The sequence below is a fragment of the Perca flavescens genome, chromosome 4 (assembly GCF_004354835.1).
Source record: "Perca flavescens isolate YP-PL-M2 chromosome 4, PFLA_1.0, whole genome shotgun sequence".
NCBI lineage: Eukaryota > Metazoa > Chordata > Actinopteri > Perciformes > Percidae > Perca > Perca flavescens.
Window position 1 is genome coordinate 11614962 of NC_041334.1, and position 12317 is coordinate 11627278.

The 12317-nt window shown below is 40.8% G+C and overlaps 1 protein-coding gene across 1 annotated transcript in view; it reads right to left on the bottom strand.

The window, feature by feature from the left end:
• Nucleotides 1–11622, bottom strand: part of LOC114553620 (sodium- and chloride-dependent taurine transporter) — a 40476-nt gene extending 28854 nt beyond the window's left edge. Inside the window, exon 1 of the mRNA XM_028574878.1 lies at nucleotides 11138–11622. The gene's annotated coding sequence lies outside the window, so the exon portion shown is untranslated. The remainder of the gene's footprint in view (nucleotides 1–11137) is intronic.
• Nucleotides 11623–12317: the final 695 nt, after the last annotated feature.

Below are 12317 nucleotides of genomic sequence, written 5' to 3' on the forward strand. Positions count from 1 at the left end.
TCGTAAAACGGCCCATATACCTCTACATAGTTGATTTCTCGCATAAAAAAGTCTCAGAAGTGAATTTACTAATTAAATAGCGGACCTCTGGAGATCTGCATGACCTAGCTAGATTCAGAAGACTAACCTGACCTCAGGTCAGTGGTGTAGCCTATGCAAATGTTGGGGCGTGACAAAGACTAGGAGTTGAGAAGTAGTAGTTTTGTTGAGGTTTTCAACAGCAGTTTCAAATTGTGAGATTTGCAGAGGAAAGGGTGTCATTGGGATTTTGAGGTTCTATGTATGTCCTATTTACCCTCCAAACTGTCGTTTTTCAACTATGACTAGGTAAAAATCGGTTTTGCATTCTATCACCCCTTTAAGTGTTTCCACTACATTTGAAGCATTGATGAGGTTTACCAAGAATACCTTTCTATCAATTTCAAACTGCCAGAAGCCCATTTCAAAAGTAAGAGGGTCCCTGGCAAACCATTTCCGGCATTACAGCATACCAGCATTGATCCTTAATGGATTAAAGGCAGCTTGTATTAACAATTTCATGTTTGATGTTTTGTCACACGTTATAACCTGTTCTTTACGGTGAGTCACCCATTATAAAAGTAGCTGAGAGGGCTCTCTGGGTTCAAGCTTATTCTTGTGGCTTGGCTTCGTTATTCATCAGGTTTGCATATACTCGCAAGGTTTGAGTGTGCAAGTGGCAAAACATACCCGGATAAATTCGGCTTCCCACAATCATGTAAACTGTGACTGCAAGCCATTACATATGTACACACAATATCATTACCTAACCACAAAGCCAAACTCTTGGCTTCACTGATGGGATACTTGTTACCAAAGCATATGCATTTCTTTTTATGTTATTATTTCGGTATATTTTGGCCAGGTAAGCTGGATTGCTTTTTTGTTGATTTATATTTTTTAAACTATAATGCTACATCTATCAACATTTATTTAGATGTTATCATGGTATTCATTTCTTTACTTTAATAATATCATTTCGGTCTTATTACCGGTGAAATATTACAGTATAGGCTAATTCCAGTAACATAACTTACTGGAACAAAACTGAGCAACGTGTTGTTGCTGGTGACACAACCACTGACTGTATATATGTATATTGAAGCGATCCTGGCGTTAAAGACCAGCTGATCGCTGCCCGATTCTTTGAAATGAATGGCCGCATTGCATTGGGGGATAGGCCTATCGGCTTTGAATGCTTCCTGCCGGATCATATCGTAATGTTCTGTATTACAGCATATACTGTAATATTTCACCGGTGAACAAGTGATGAGTGGGTTTGCCATCTCTTTTCCATGGATCTGAACCCTGCATCTCTGTTCTCCAACTACTCCAAGTGCCTGCTCACCCAAACTTTGCTCTTTGAGCTTCATACTGTAAGATTAGTTCACTTTTGCAGATTTTCAACGGGCTCTGTTACTATGTCACTGAAGACGTCTGTAGTAAATGCAGACACCACAGCAGACTTTTGCCGGCAGAGGTGAGTGGGAAGCTTCAGGTGCTGGCAGCATGGTATTAAATAGATTTTTTAATGTTTAAATATTTTAAATTAAATTTTCACACTTTCTTGTAAATGTGTGTTCACATAACTGACTGTATTGCTTGCAGAAAGCTTAAAAGGTTTGATTATTTCAAAGCCCCGTCAAAGATTAAGCCAAGCCTCTGTCCACTGGCGATCACTCAGTGATCTTGAGTAACAACGATTAGACAATGTGAAAATAGAAATGATCGCACAAGTTCCAATTACATTTTTACCAATAACATTACTATTATTTTTAATGTACCTGCCCTGAAGGAGAGCTAAATAAAGCCAAAACTAACACAATTTAAAATGTTCATTTAATGGTTTAAGTCATGGTTATTTAGTCTTGGGTATGTGCAAGAAATTATAATAGAGAAATTAAATTGAAAAACTACACCCTCCTCTTCCCTCCCATACCTATTGCACCTATTAAATGTGACTCAGCGATTGGTCCGAATGTTTAAGCAGTGATCAGAGAGAGAGAGATTCTCCCTTTTCTGGTTTTTACAGCTCAAACCATTTCTTTTTTGCACCGTTTGTGGATTGTCCTACAAATCTGCCCAGCAACATTTGCTTTTTCGGCCAGAGTTCAACTGACCTCTTTATGTGTGGATGTCAGTATCTACAGTGCATATCTACAGTGTGTATGCCATCTATCTCATAGAGGATCTAATGATTCCTTAAACTAGTTAATGATTTCACAAACGCATTTCTCTTCATGACTAACTTCCTAGACAGTTCATTAATAAAACTGAGGAAACTGAAATCACTCACTGTGTGAGTTGAGTATCATTTCCTGCTTGGAGAGACAGTGCACTCCATTATGTCGGTGACAAATTGTTGACAGCAGTGGATAGTAATGAACAGCTACAATAAGTCAAATAAAAGAAACAGCTACAATCTAGGGCTGGACGATTAATCGAAAATGTATCGACATCGAAATTCTGAAGCTGTTATCGAAGTATTTTTCCCATGGCGTTTATATAAACACTTGAATTATTAATGTGAAATAATTCTCATTTCAGCATCATTTTAGGCATAAAATGTCTTTCGTTCATTTATTAACAGTAATCCAACTTCAGGTGGGCTCTCTTGCTTATACTGATGATGACCCCCCAGTAGTAACACGTAAAGATTAAAAAGTAGAGGACCCATAATTGAGCCTTGTGGCACTCCACATAAGCCTTTAACTCACCTGCAGAACAGCTACTATTGAAACTATGGTTGAAACATATCAAAGGAGACTTCCACAGGCTTGGTAACATAGGGCACAATACGATATTAAAAAGGTCCCATGGCATGAAAATTTCACTTCATGAGGTTTTTTTAACATTAATATGAGTTCCCCCAGCCTGCCTATGGTCCTCCAGTGGCTAGAAATGGCGATAGGTGTATACCGAGCCCTGGGTATCCTGCTCTGCCTTTGAGAAAATGAAAGCTCAGATGGGCTGATCTGGAATCTTGCACCTTATGAGGTCATAAGGAGCTAGGTTACCTCCCCTTTCTCTGCTTTGCCCACCCAGAGAATTTTGCCCACCCATGAGCGAGAGACATCATGGCTTTCAAACGAGCAAAGTGGCAGTTGGTCAAGGCCACACCCCCACCCTCCACCTTGGCCCCCCCCTCTCCTCCTCAATAGCTACAAAACATTGTTTCTCCCCCCCCCATCCCTTTTTCTCCAAGGAAAAGCAGTCAAATACAGTAAAACATGCCAGAACATTATATATTTTAAAAAGGTTGACTTCCAAGACGTCAGTCTTTTTTTCATATTGTGCTGCTGTGACATGAACTGCAACGACTACCTTCAAAGTCACTGTTCCACTATCTTTAATGCGACTATTATCGCCATCACACCCCCAACCGGCCCCGTCAGACACCGCCTACCAAGAGTCTGGGTCTGCCGAGGTTTCTTCCTAAAAGGGAGTTTTTTCTTGCCACTGTCGCAATAGCCACTGCTAATGCTTGCTCTTGAGGGAATTACTGTAATTGTTGGGGCTTTGTAAATTATAGAGTGTGGTCTAGACCTACTCTATCTGTAAAGTGTCTCGAGATAACTCGGTTATGATTTGATACTATAAATAAAATTGAATTGAATTGCTCTCTTTGTCATATTCAGCCATCCACAACATATAATATATATGTTGCTAAACAAGAGGGAGAAGACAGGGGAGATACAGAGGAGAAGGATAAGAGTTAATGAGATCCACAATCAATATAGATGCATTAATATCAATTATTAAAGATGTATCCTATGTGTTTTAATATAAATAGATGTTTTGTTACTTTAGGTTTCTGAATCCTCCTTCAGCCTTGTCGGGTTCATTAAAAGCTTTTACACACAGGGGTGCGTGTCATCCCCCATCTCTCTCCCACCTTTCCTGTCGCGATCAAATAAAGGGAGAAGTGTTGTGTTTGACAAAGCCATACACACAAACATCTGGGTGATCATCTATGGTCATGAAAAGCTAGATGCATGGATACAAGCGGCTGAATAAGATTACTTGGCAGTGTGGCTGGGCTCACCCTTAAAGATAGGTTGAGGAGCTCAGACATCTGAAAAAGAACCTTTGGATTGAAAGGAGTCAGCTAAGGTTATTCCGACATGAATTGGATGCTTCCTGGACGCTTCGCTGTGGAGGTGTTCCAGGACAACCAACTGGGTGGAGACTCCGTGGCAGACCCTAACCCTAAGTGTGGAAGAGCTGGAGGACGTGCATGGGTAGAAGGATACATGGGCTACCTTGACTACTTTGCTACAGCTGCCTGCCACCCCGGCCTGGATAGGCAGCAGAGGATGGATGGAACGGAGTGGTGAGCATGAGCAGAAGTAGTTGCCGGTGCCAGCCAAAGAAGCTCCATCAGAAGACCCAAAGTAGAAGATGTCACCATGTTGTTTTAAAGTTTGGTTGTCGGGCAATGAATTTGCAGATTCAAGTAAAGAGAGTTGTTTGACGTTATGAAGGTGGTAAAAGTCAGAGCAGTAATACACAAGCTGGGGACGTTTGTGTTGAACGGTTGCCCACAAAACGCCGTCCAGAGAGCAATACCGGCCGTGAGAATCAAAATGAACTGGGGGACGATTTAAAGCGCAGGCCATAAGCTTGGTGTAAAACATAGAGACTCATTGTTTGGTGTCTGCGTGTGTGTGATTTCTGGGCCAAGATTCATGTAGTGACTTCAGAACCCAGCCAACAAAACACACACACACACACACACCTTACATAACACACTCTCCTATTTTAAGACCATGTACATTTCCACTGGGCTGACCACCTATTAAATCCACTCCTCTGCTCCACATTTCTTTCACTCCTCATCCTCTTTTTCCAATCTCCTCCTTTTCCTTTTTGTTTTGATCACATGTAAAAAAGAAAGAAAACAGAAATGGTTTCATCATTGCAAATAAGCTATTTAGACCTTCCTTCTTGTTAGTTTATGAACACGTTTCTAGCCTAAAGGATGTTAAATGTCATTATTTTGCAGCTAACTGAAAATCAGAACTGACATTTTACTCCTCCAAATCCCTCTCCTCCTCCTCCATTTTCTCCTCATCTTCTTTCTCTTATAGTTTTCCATTTCTAAAAATGTATTTCATCATCTATCACTTGTGTTTCTAACACATTGTTTACCCTCCCCCTTGTGTTCTCTTCCTCTTTCAAATAACTCACTCTCTTTCTCTCCTCCTTTACCTTCTTTCTTCATCCAACTCCGTCTTTACCTCCTGTCCTCCTCCACTGTTCCCAATCTCTTTCCCTTTCCTCTTACCCATTTCCTCACACTTCTTTAATCCTCTGCTTTACTCCACATCTCTACTTGTCCCTTTTTATCAGTTTCATTTTAGAGAAATAGAAAGAGACAGACTTTACTGTGTGTATAGTATGTGAGAGAAAGGATGGGACATGAAGAGAAAAAAAAGGAGGGAGTCCGAGAGAGAAGAGGAGAAAAACAAGAGGGAGAAATGGTTGAGGGGCAGAGGGACAAAGTAGGTGAAAGTAGGAGCTGTTAAAAGTTAACTGAGAAAAGGGGAGCTAAAAAGAAAAAAGGGCTGAGGGGTATACAGTTACAGACAAGAGTTACTAAAAAGAGTGTCAAAGAAAAGCGAGTCACGCAGATAGACAAAAATAGAAGAAATAAAAATAAACTGAGCGAGATTATTGACAGCACAGGGTGACAGACAGTAAAGTGTAGAAGAGTAGCAGAATGCGTGTGCGAGATAGAGGCAGAAAAAGAGATAACAGGAAGTATAAAAAGTTAAATATAAACAGAGAGAGTTGCATACCTTTCAGGCTTATCTAACTAGAGTCAATAGTCACTGTTGATTATTGGTATTTTTTTTGTTTTTGTTCAGTCTAGTAGGCTACTAAATGTCATGTCATTTAGGTCAATATGCTTCAGTCCAGTTTACACACACACGGTCAACATTATTACACACTCCGCGACTTAAACTAAGATTTGTATATACGTGGACTGTGTGAGAATGCGACTTGGAATTCATGAAATTATCTGAAAACAACAGACCAACATGTGTAACATCAGTCAGGTCAAACTTTTCCAAAAAAAAGGGTTGTTCAGAGACTTGCCCTAACAGAGATCTCTGCTCTTATACTAAGTGAGTCAGTTTAGTACTAAGCTGGGGTTTATCATAAATTACCTGCTGCCTGCAAGACTGTGACAGCTTTAATCATTTTAAGCTTGCATTCATGTCATATCAGATATGTGGGAAGTACAAACTCCTTACTTGCAAATTTCACATGAACACGATCACTGAGTCAGATCACAAAATATTCTGGAGTTGGAATGAGTCAAAAAAAAAAAAAATAAAAAAAATAAAAAGGGGGAACTACTCTTCATTTTACCAGCAGATGGCATTTCAACTGCAGTTCATGCTAAATAAAATACCATCAAATAGAGATCTGAACATAATCAGAATGTTTTGAAACCTGCAATAACCTGCAACTATTTGGAAAATCATTGAATTGTTTGGGATTTTCTTTCTACGAAAAATTCCAAACATGAATTGTTCCAGTTCCTCAGCTGTCTTTGCCTTACAGTATGCGATAACTGAACCAGTTTAGGTTAGGGTTAGACTGTTAGAAAAAAAAAATTTTTTGTAACTGTAGCTTTTCAAAATTGTAATGGGACATATAATTTAACAATTTTGACATGTATAAACAAAGTGATTTATCGAAAAAAATATTTGGCAGATTGATTTATAATGAACACAATGAAAAGTTCCATACCTATTTTAATAAAAGTGTTCAGCAGCAGGACTTGTTGGCGGTTCTTTACTGACTGACCAAAGACCGGCATTGGACTGGCAAAATTAGACCCTAAATACCAGACAAATATCACACTTCTTCAGTGATGCACCGAATCCAGGATTCAGCTTCGAATTCGGCCGAATATTAGGCTTTTTGATGCGCGCTTTTGATATTGGGCTTGCGCGCTACGCTGGTCAACGTTATGACGCCGCAGTTGATTATGGGAAGGCGTTTATGTAGGTGGACCGTTCAATGCAGTAGGCTGCGAGAAAGTGAAAATGGAACTCGTGAGCAGAAAAGGTGTTGTTTGGCAGTACTTTCAGTCATAAGAAGGAGATTCAAGTCGAGCGTTGCGGGTAATATTTTGGATATTGATTGGATCTTGAGATAGGGTAAACATAGGCCTATGGTAATAGTAAAAATAGTTTTACCCACTTGTCTTCCTGGCATAATGTTTTTTTTACAGTTAAAATGAAAAAATTAAAAATACACTGCTGTGGACGTTGTTTACTTCATTAATGTGTTTAATGTGTTAATGGACTGAGGATGGGAGTAGGATTCGGTATTCGGTTTCGGCAGTATCTTAACCAGTGGATTCTGTATTCGGCCGAACCCCAAAAATCTCGATTCGGTTCATCCCTACACTTGTGAAGAGCAATTGTCATTGACGTTGGAAACAACAGCAGACAAAACTACGACCCAAGGTTCACCCACTCGCTTGTTGCGGAGCTTTTTGACCATATCACACGCTCTTCATCAGCAGATTGCGTTTGCTCGGTTGTCGTGGAAATGGAGATGTTCAAACCTTCCATTAAATCTTTCACATAAGGTTGCTTCTCCCACCTTCATGTTGTTCTAATGATCCCTGCAGAGATTAAAAAAAAATAAATACAAAAATCCCTCATCCACTGGTTAAAAGGTCGAATGGCGACATCACCAAAAATGCACCCACGCGCTTGTTTTGGAGCTTTTCGGCCGTGCTACGCGGTCTTCCGCAGCAGCTGACTTTGTTCAGTTGTCATGGAACTGTAGATGGATGTTCTACAAAATCTTTTAACTTAAGGGTCGCTTTTGCTTGCTACTTCGCATTTCTGGTTGTTCTGAAGATCCAGTTTTTCCAACATATCAATCATCCGTCGATAAATGGGCCCGACGGCCACGAGGGGGCGCTGGTCCGTTTTAGTCGGTCACCTTCCGTAACATCGACTGACTTCACATCACCCTGCATGAAGATGCGCGCTTGGCATTCCTTTTAATAGCATCAAGCCCTACCCTCCCATGAGAAGTGGCTGTAAATCCAGTTTTACTGCTTAAAACAGCTTCAGCTGGGAAGGTAAATCCAATCTTTCAAAAGCTGCCGAACACTATTATTATTTATTCAAAACTACACCACAATTATATAAAATGATACAGGATTGAAAAGGGGCAGTTGTGCGTTTGTGGGTCATGCTGGTTCATATGTACAGTAGCAGTGGAGGTTCAGCAAGGACACGCTCATTTACTGCAAGTCTGACAGCAGCTCTTGCAGTGTAACCGGTTGATGATTTTATTCACCGTGTCACTGTAGGCTCTCTCTCAGTTTTCATTTGTAGAAAGTACAGTGGCATGCTCGTGGCTGAGATTTCACTGACCTCAGGTTACTTAGTTAATCAATTCTTTCACAGCAAACAAGACTGCAGTTAATATTTTAAACTACTACGGTAAATGCTTCGACAGACTGACAGGAAGACACTCAAAAACTGCTAAATTCCAGTAACTTTTCACTCCACTAAATGCCCATTTGGTATAACAATCAAATCTTTCCAGTCCATGAAACTGTTAAATTTGCAACTGTAAACATGCAACACAGGAAGTGATGCATTCCATGTGTTCAAGCAATGCCTTTTTTCATAATCAGATGAAGAATTAAGAAGAAGAGAATGACTTGCTCAGCAGCAGGAGAAAGTGTGCCGCCTACAGAACCAACCACAGGACACAAAGAGAGTATTATAGTCAACCCTGAGATGCAGACCAAGTTCTGGTGCGATCCTGAGCTCGCAGTGGCCGATTCAAAAGAATGTCACACATCAGCTCGACGAGGACTCTATAGCAGCCAACATTTACATTAAACTCATAGGCCAGGAGCTCACACACACACACACACACACACACACACACACACACACACAGTTTTGTGTCTGTGTAACCAAGGTAGGACCTGTGTAACAGTTTATCAGACAGTCATGTGTGATCCAGAGGGAAAACTATGGAGGGTCAACGCCAACGACAACGAAAAGATTGCCAAAAAATGTGATCTTACACTTTGTGTCAGAATTTTCTATCTGCCACTGTCTACATTTCTCTCAAAAGCTGACTAAATGTGGCTGGTGGCCACCTTTGAAAGAGTTGCTTACCAACAAGAATCTGTTTTGCGGGTTTCTGGGGAGAGTTTTATTCACCCATGAAGGTCTAAAATGCTGTTTCATGGGGCACAAAATGAAAATTTGACAACTGTCAATGAAAAATAAACCCTTTAAAAGCCCATGGGAGTCTTACCTTGTAGAGTATGTACTGCGACACCCAACATGGTCAATCTGCAACTACAGGGTTGGAGTTTGATAACATTGTGTCAACTCTAAATCCAATTTCGAAACAGCTTATCCAAACTATCCAGGCCTAACTTTTTTTTAAATTTGAAATGGTATGAATATCTTTATATGCAAGAAGTTAAAAAAAAAAAAAAAAAAAGATGTTCAAAAGGACTAAAACTCAAGTTTTGCCATCTAGATTGTATCCATCTATCAATACCTGGCTGCCCGAATGTTTTCCACGCCGCTCTTTGCCAACAAAACATCCATTATAGGTTTGTTGGACTCTGAACATTAACAACTCTGGGCATTAACAACTCTGGGCATTAACAACTCTGGGCATTAACAACTCTGGGCCCTCAAAAACTCAAGAGACACCACTAACTGAGCCAAGAATGAAGGCTCAATACAGCAACCACAATTATTAAGGCGTAACGAACCTGTATGCAGACTTGGGTTTCAAGAATGATGCACTTTTACATGCATTTGACATATGGAGGTGTACTTGATGTTGGGAACTGGCTATACTTCCCATGCACTGTCAACAGAAAAATGGATTGAATTTTTCCGGCAAATTAAAACAAAGCACTTCTACATGGTCAAAATGAGTTAATCACTAAGGCTGTTCACCAAAACATATTAAAACAGAGATCCGACAGAAAGAAAGAGAGAGAGAGGGTGAGAGAGAGAGAGAGAGAGAGAGAGAGAGAGAGAGGCAAAACGCGCGAGAGAGAGACATTCATGCCAATAAAGCATTTTGAATTGAGGGAAAAAAAAAAGATTGTTGAGATGTACGTTTGTTTATATTTCATTCTTGCTTGCAATGTAAACGCCTGTTTTCCATCCCAATAAAGCCCCTTTGAATTCAATTATAATCGAGAGAGAGAGAGAGAGAGAGAGAGAGAGAGAGAGAGAGAGAGAGAGAGAGAGAGAGAGAGAGAGAGAGAACGATGTGCAACGTGCGACCGAACGAGCGTCTCCGCCTTCTCACCGCTATACGCGCTCCACTTCCCTTTTCTGGTACAGTTCAATAACAGATTTAAATGACATGAAGTCAAATAAAGAGAGAAAAACTACATCACTATTTCCTTCCGTTAGAATAGCCTACACATATATAAAGATGTGGAAAAAAGTAGACAGGCTGTATGACTGTAGCCTATTAAAAGAAAATGCCCACTAAAGACCTGAAAGTCTAAAACATGGACTGCTCGACATCCGCAAAAATACATTAATAAAACATATCCCTCAAAAACATTTGAAGCACGCGTGTGGGAAATAGTCTGCACCAAACACATGAGGAAAACGTGCGAAGAAAAAAAAATAACCTTGGTTACATATAGCTTTTTAAAAAAAAAATTGCAAATCCACCAACAGCATAGGAATCAACGCAGACAGCCAGACACACAGATAGAGAGAGAGAGAGAGCGAGACAGCCGCCTGTATCCAAATCTACATCTCAGCTTCCCCACCTGCACACACACTGTCACCAGTAAAACCACCAATTCACACAATAAAACACTGCTAATTGATTATAACCATCCATACCTGCACATACACTCCACCTAACTGCTCCTCTTCTTGGTTTGCAAAAAAAAAAAAAATCTCATCCAGACACAATACAGATACAATTAAACGCATTAAAATCATAATTTCTAATAACAAGAAAAAAAATCATAATAAAATGACTACGAGCAGCAAAGTCATCCCTCCGAACCCTGCTTCCGAGGTGTGCAACGAGGATGTAGTAGGGTTTTTTTTTTTTTCATTACCTGCTCTGTAGATGTAATTTTGTATATTATTTTGTCCTTTTAATGTCCTTTGAGCGTGGTCCCTTGCACGGTTCGTCTTGTCCGTGTCCTCCTGTGTCCGTGAGAGCGACTGAGGGCTGGACGCGTCGGTGGACTATATTTTAGAGTGTTTATAAGCCTCTCTTTCTGACCTTTGTCTCTCGGAACAGGGGGGACATGAGACATCCGCGGCAGTGGAAAAACACCGGCCTGCCTCCTCCTGCATTAGGGCCCGCCTCTGACTGTCAAGTCACTCTGTCAAGTGCGCGCTACGCGAGCGAAACGGCACCAAGTGGAATTGGAAGTGATGCGGACTGTGACATCGGTGCATCTTTCCAAAAATCCGCTGGTAGCCTATAGACTACATGAAGTCAACTCTTAACACTAGTTCTCCTCATCGTTGGGCCACAAAGCACAGTAGCAGAGCTACCATGGTCCGTTTTTTTTTCTTCTATCAACTGCCTACCATATAAGCACTTAAAGGCTCCGCCAAGTGATACACAAGTGTTTTCAGTTTCTCAAAGTAGGAAGGGAAGATTTACGAGCAGCACGTGAATGCATCATTAAGAGGCTGTCTTCCCCCCCCCCCAACTACCCATTTCACGAGTTGGTTGGTTGGTATCTAAACCGGATCTCATGGGCACACACAGTCAGCCTTAACACCCCCCCTCTCTCTCTCTCTCTCTCTCTCTCTCTCTCGCTCTCTCTCTTCACGCGAGCGATGCGGCGGTGGAAATATAAAGGAACACAGTGTGAGGAGTTGGTGAAGGGTAACAGCAGCAGCTCTGGTTCTCAGTGAAAATTTGAAGTTGAAGAATCATCCTTTGAATGGCTACAGTATTTTGACAGGCTACAGTACAAACAGCCTACTGAGTGTTTAGCAAATGTAATACCACCTTAACAAATATAGCAGTCTATTGGGCCTACAAAATGCAAACAACAACAACAACAACAACAACAACACACAACAGGGACATATTACCATTTAATGCAATCCATTGTCAATGCCTGCCTGTCACCAACTGTAAAACTCAGCAGTGTTGATTGCAGTGTTATTGTATTGGAGGCCAGGTGTTCCTGTTGTTTTGTACCACCCCTTGTGCATAGGGGCTTAATACTGTATTCCAGTACAGTTGATCTTTCAGTGTCTCGATATCACTAA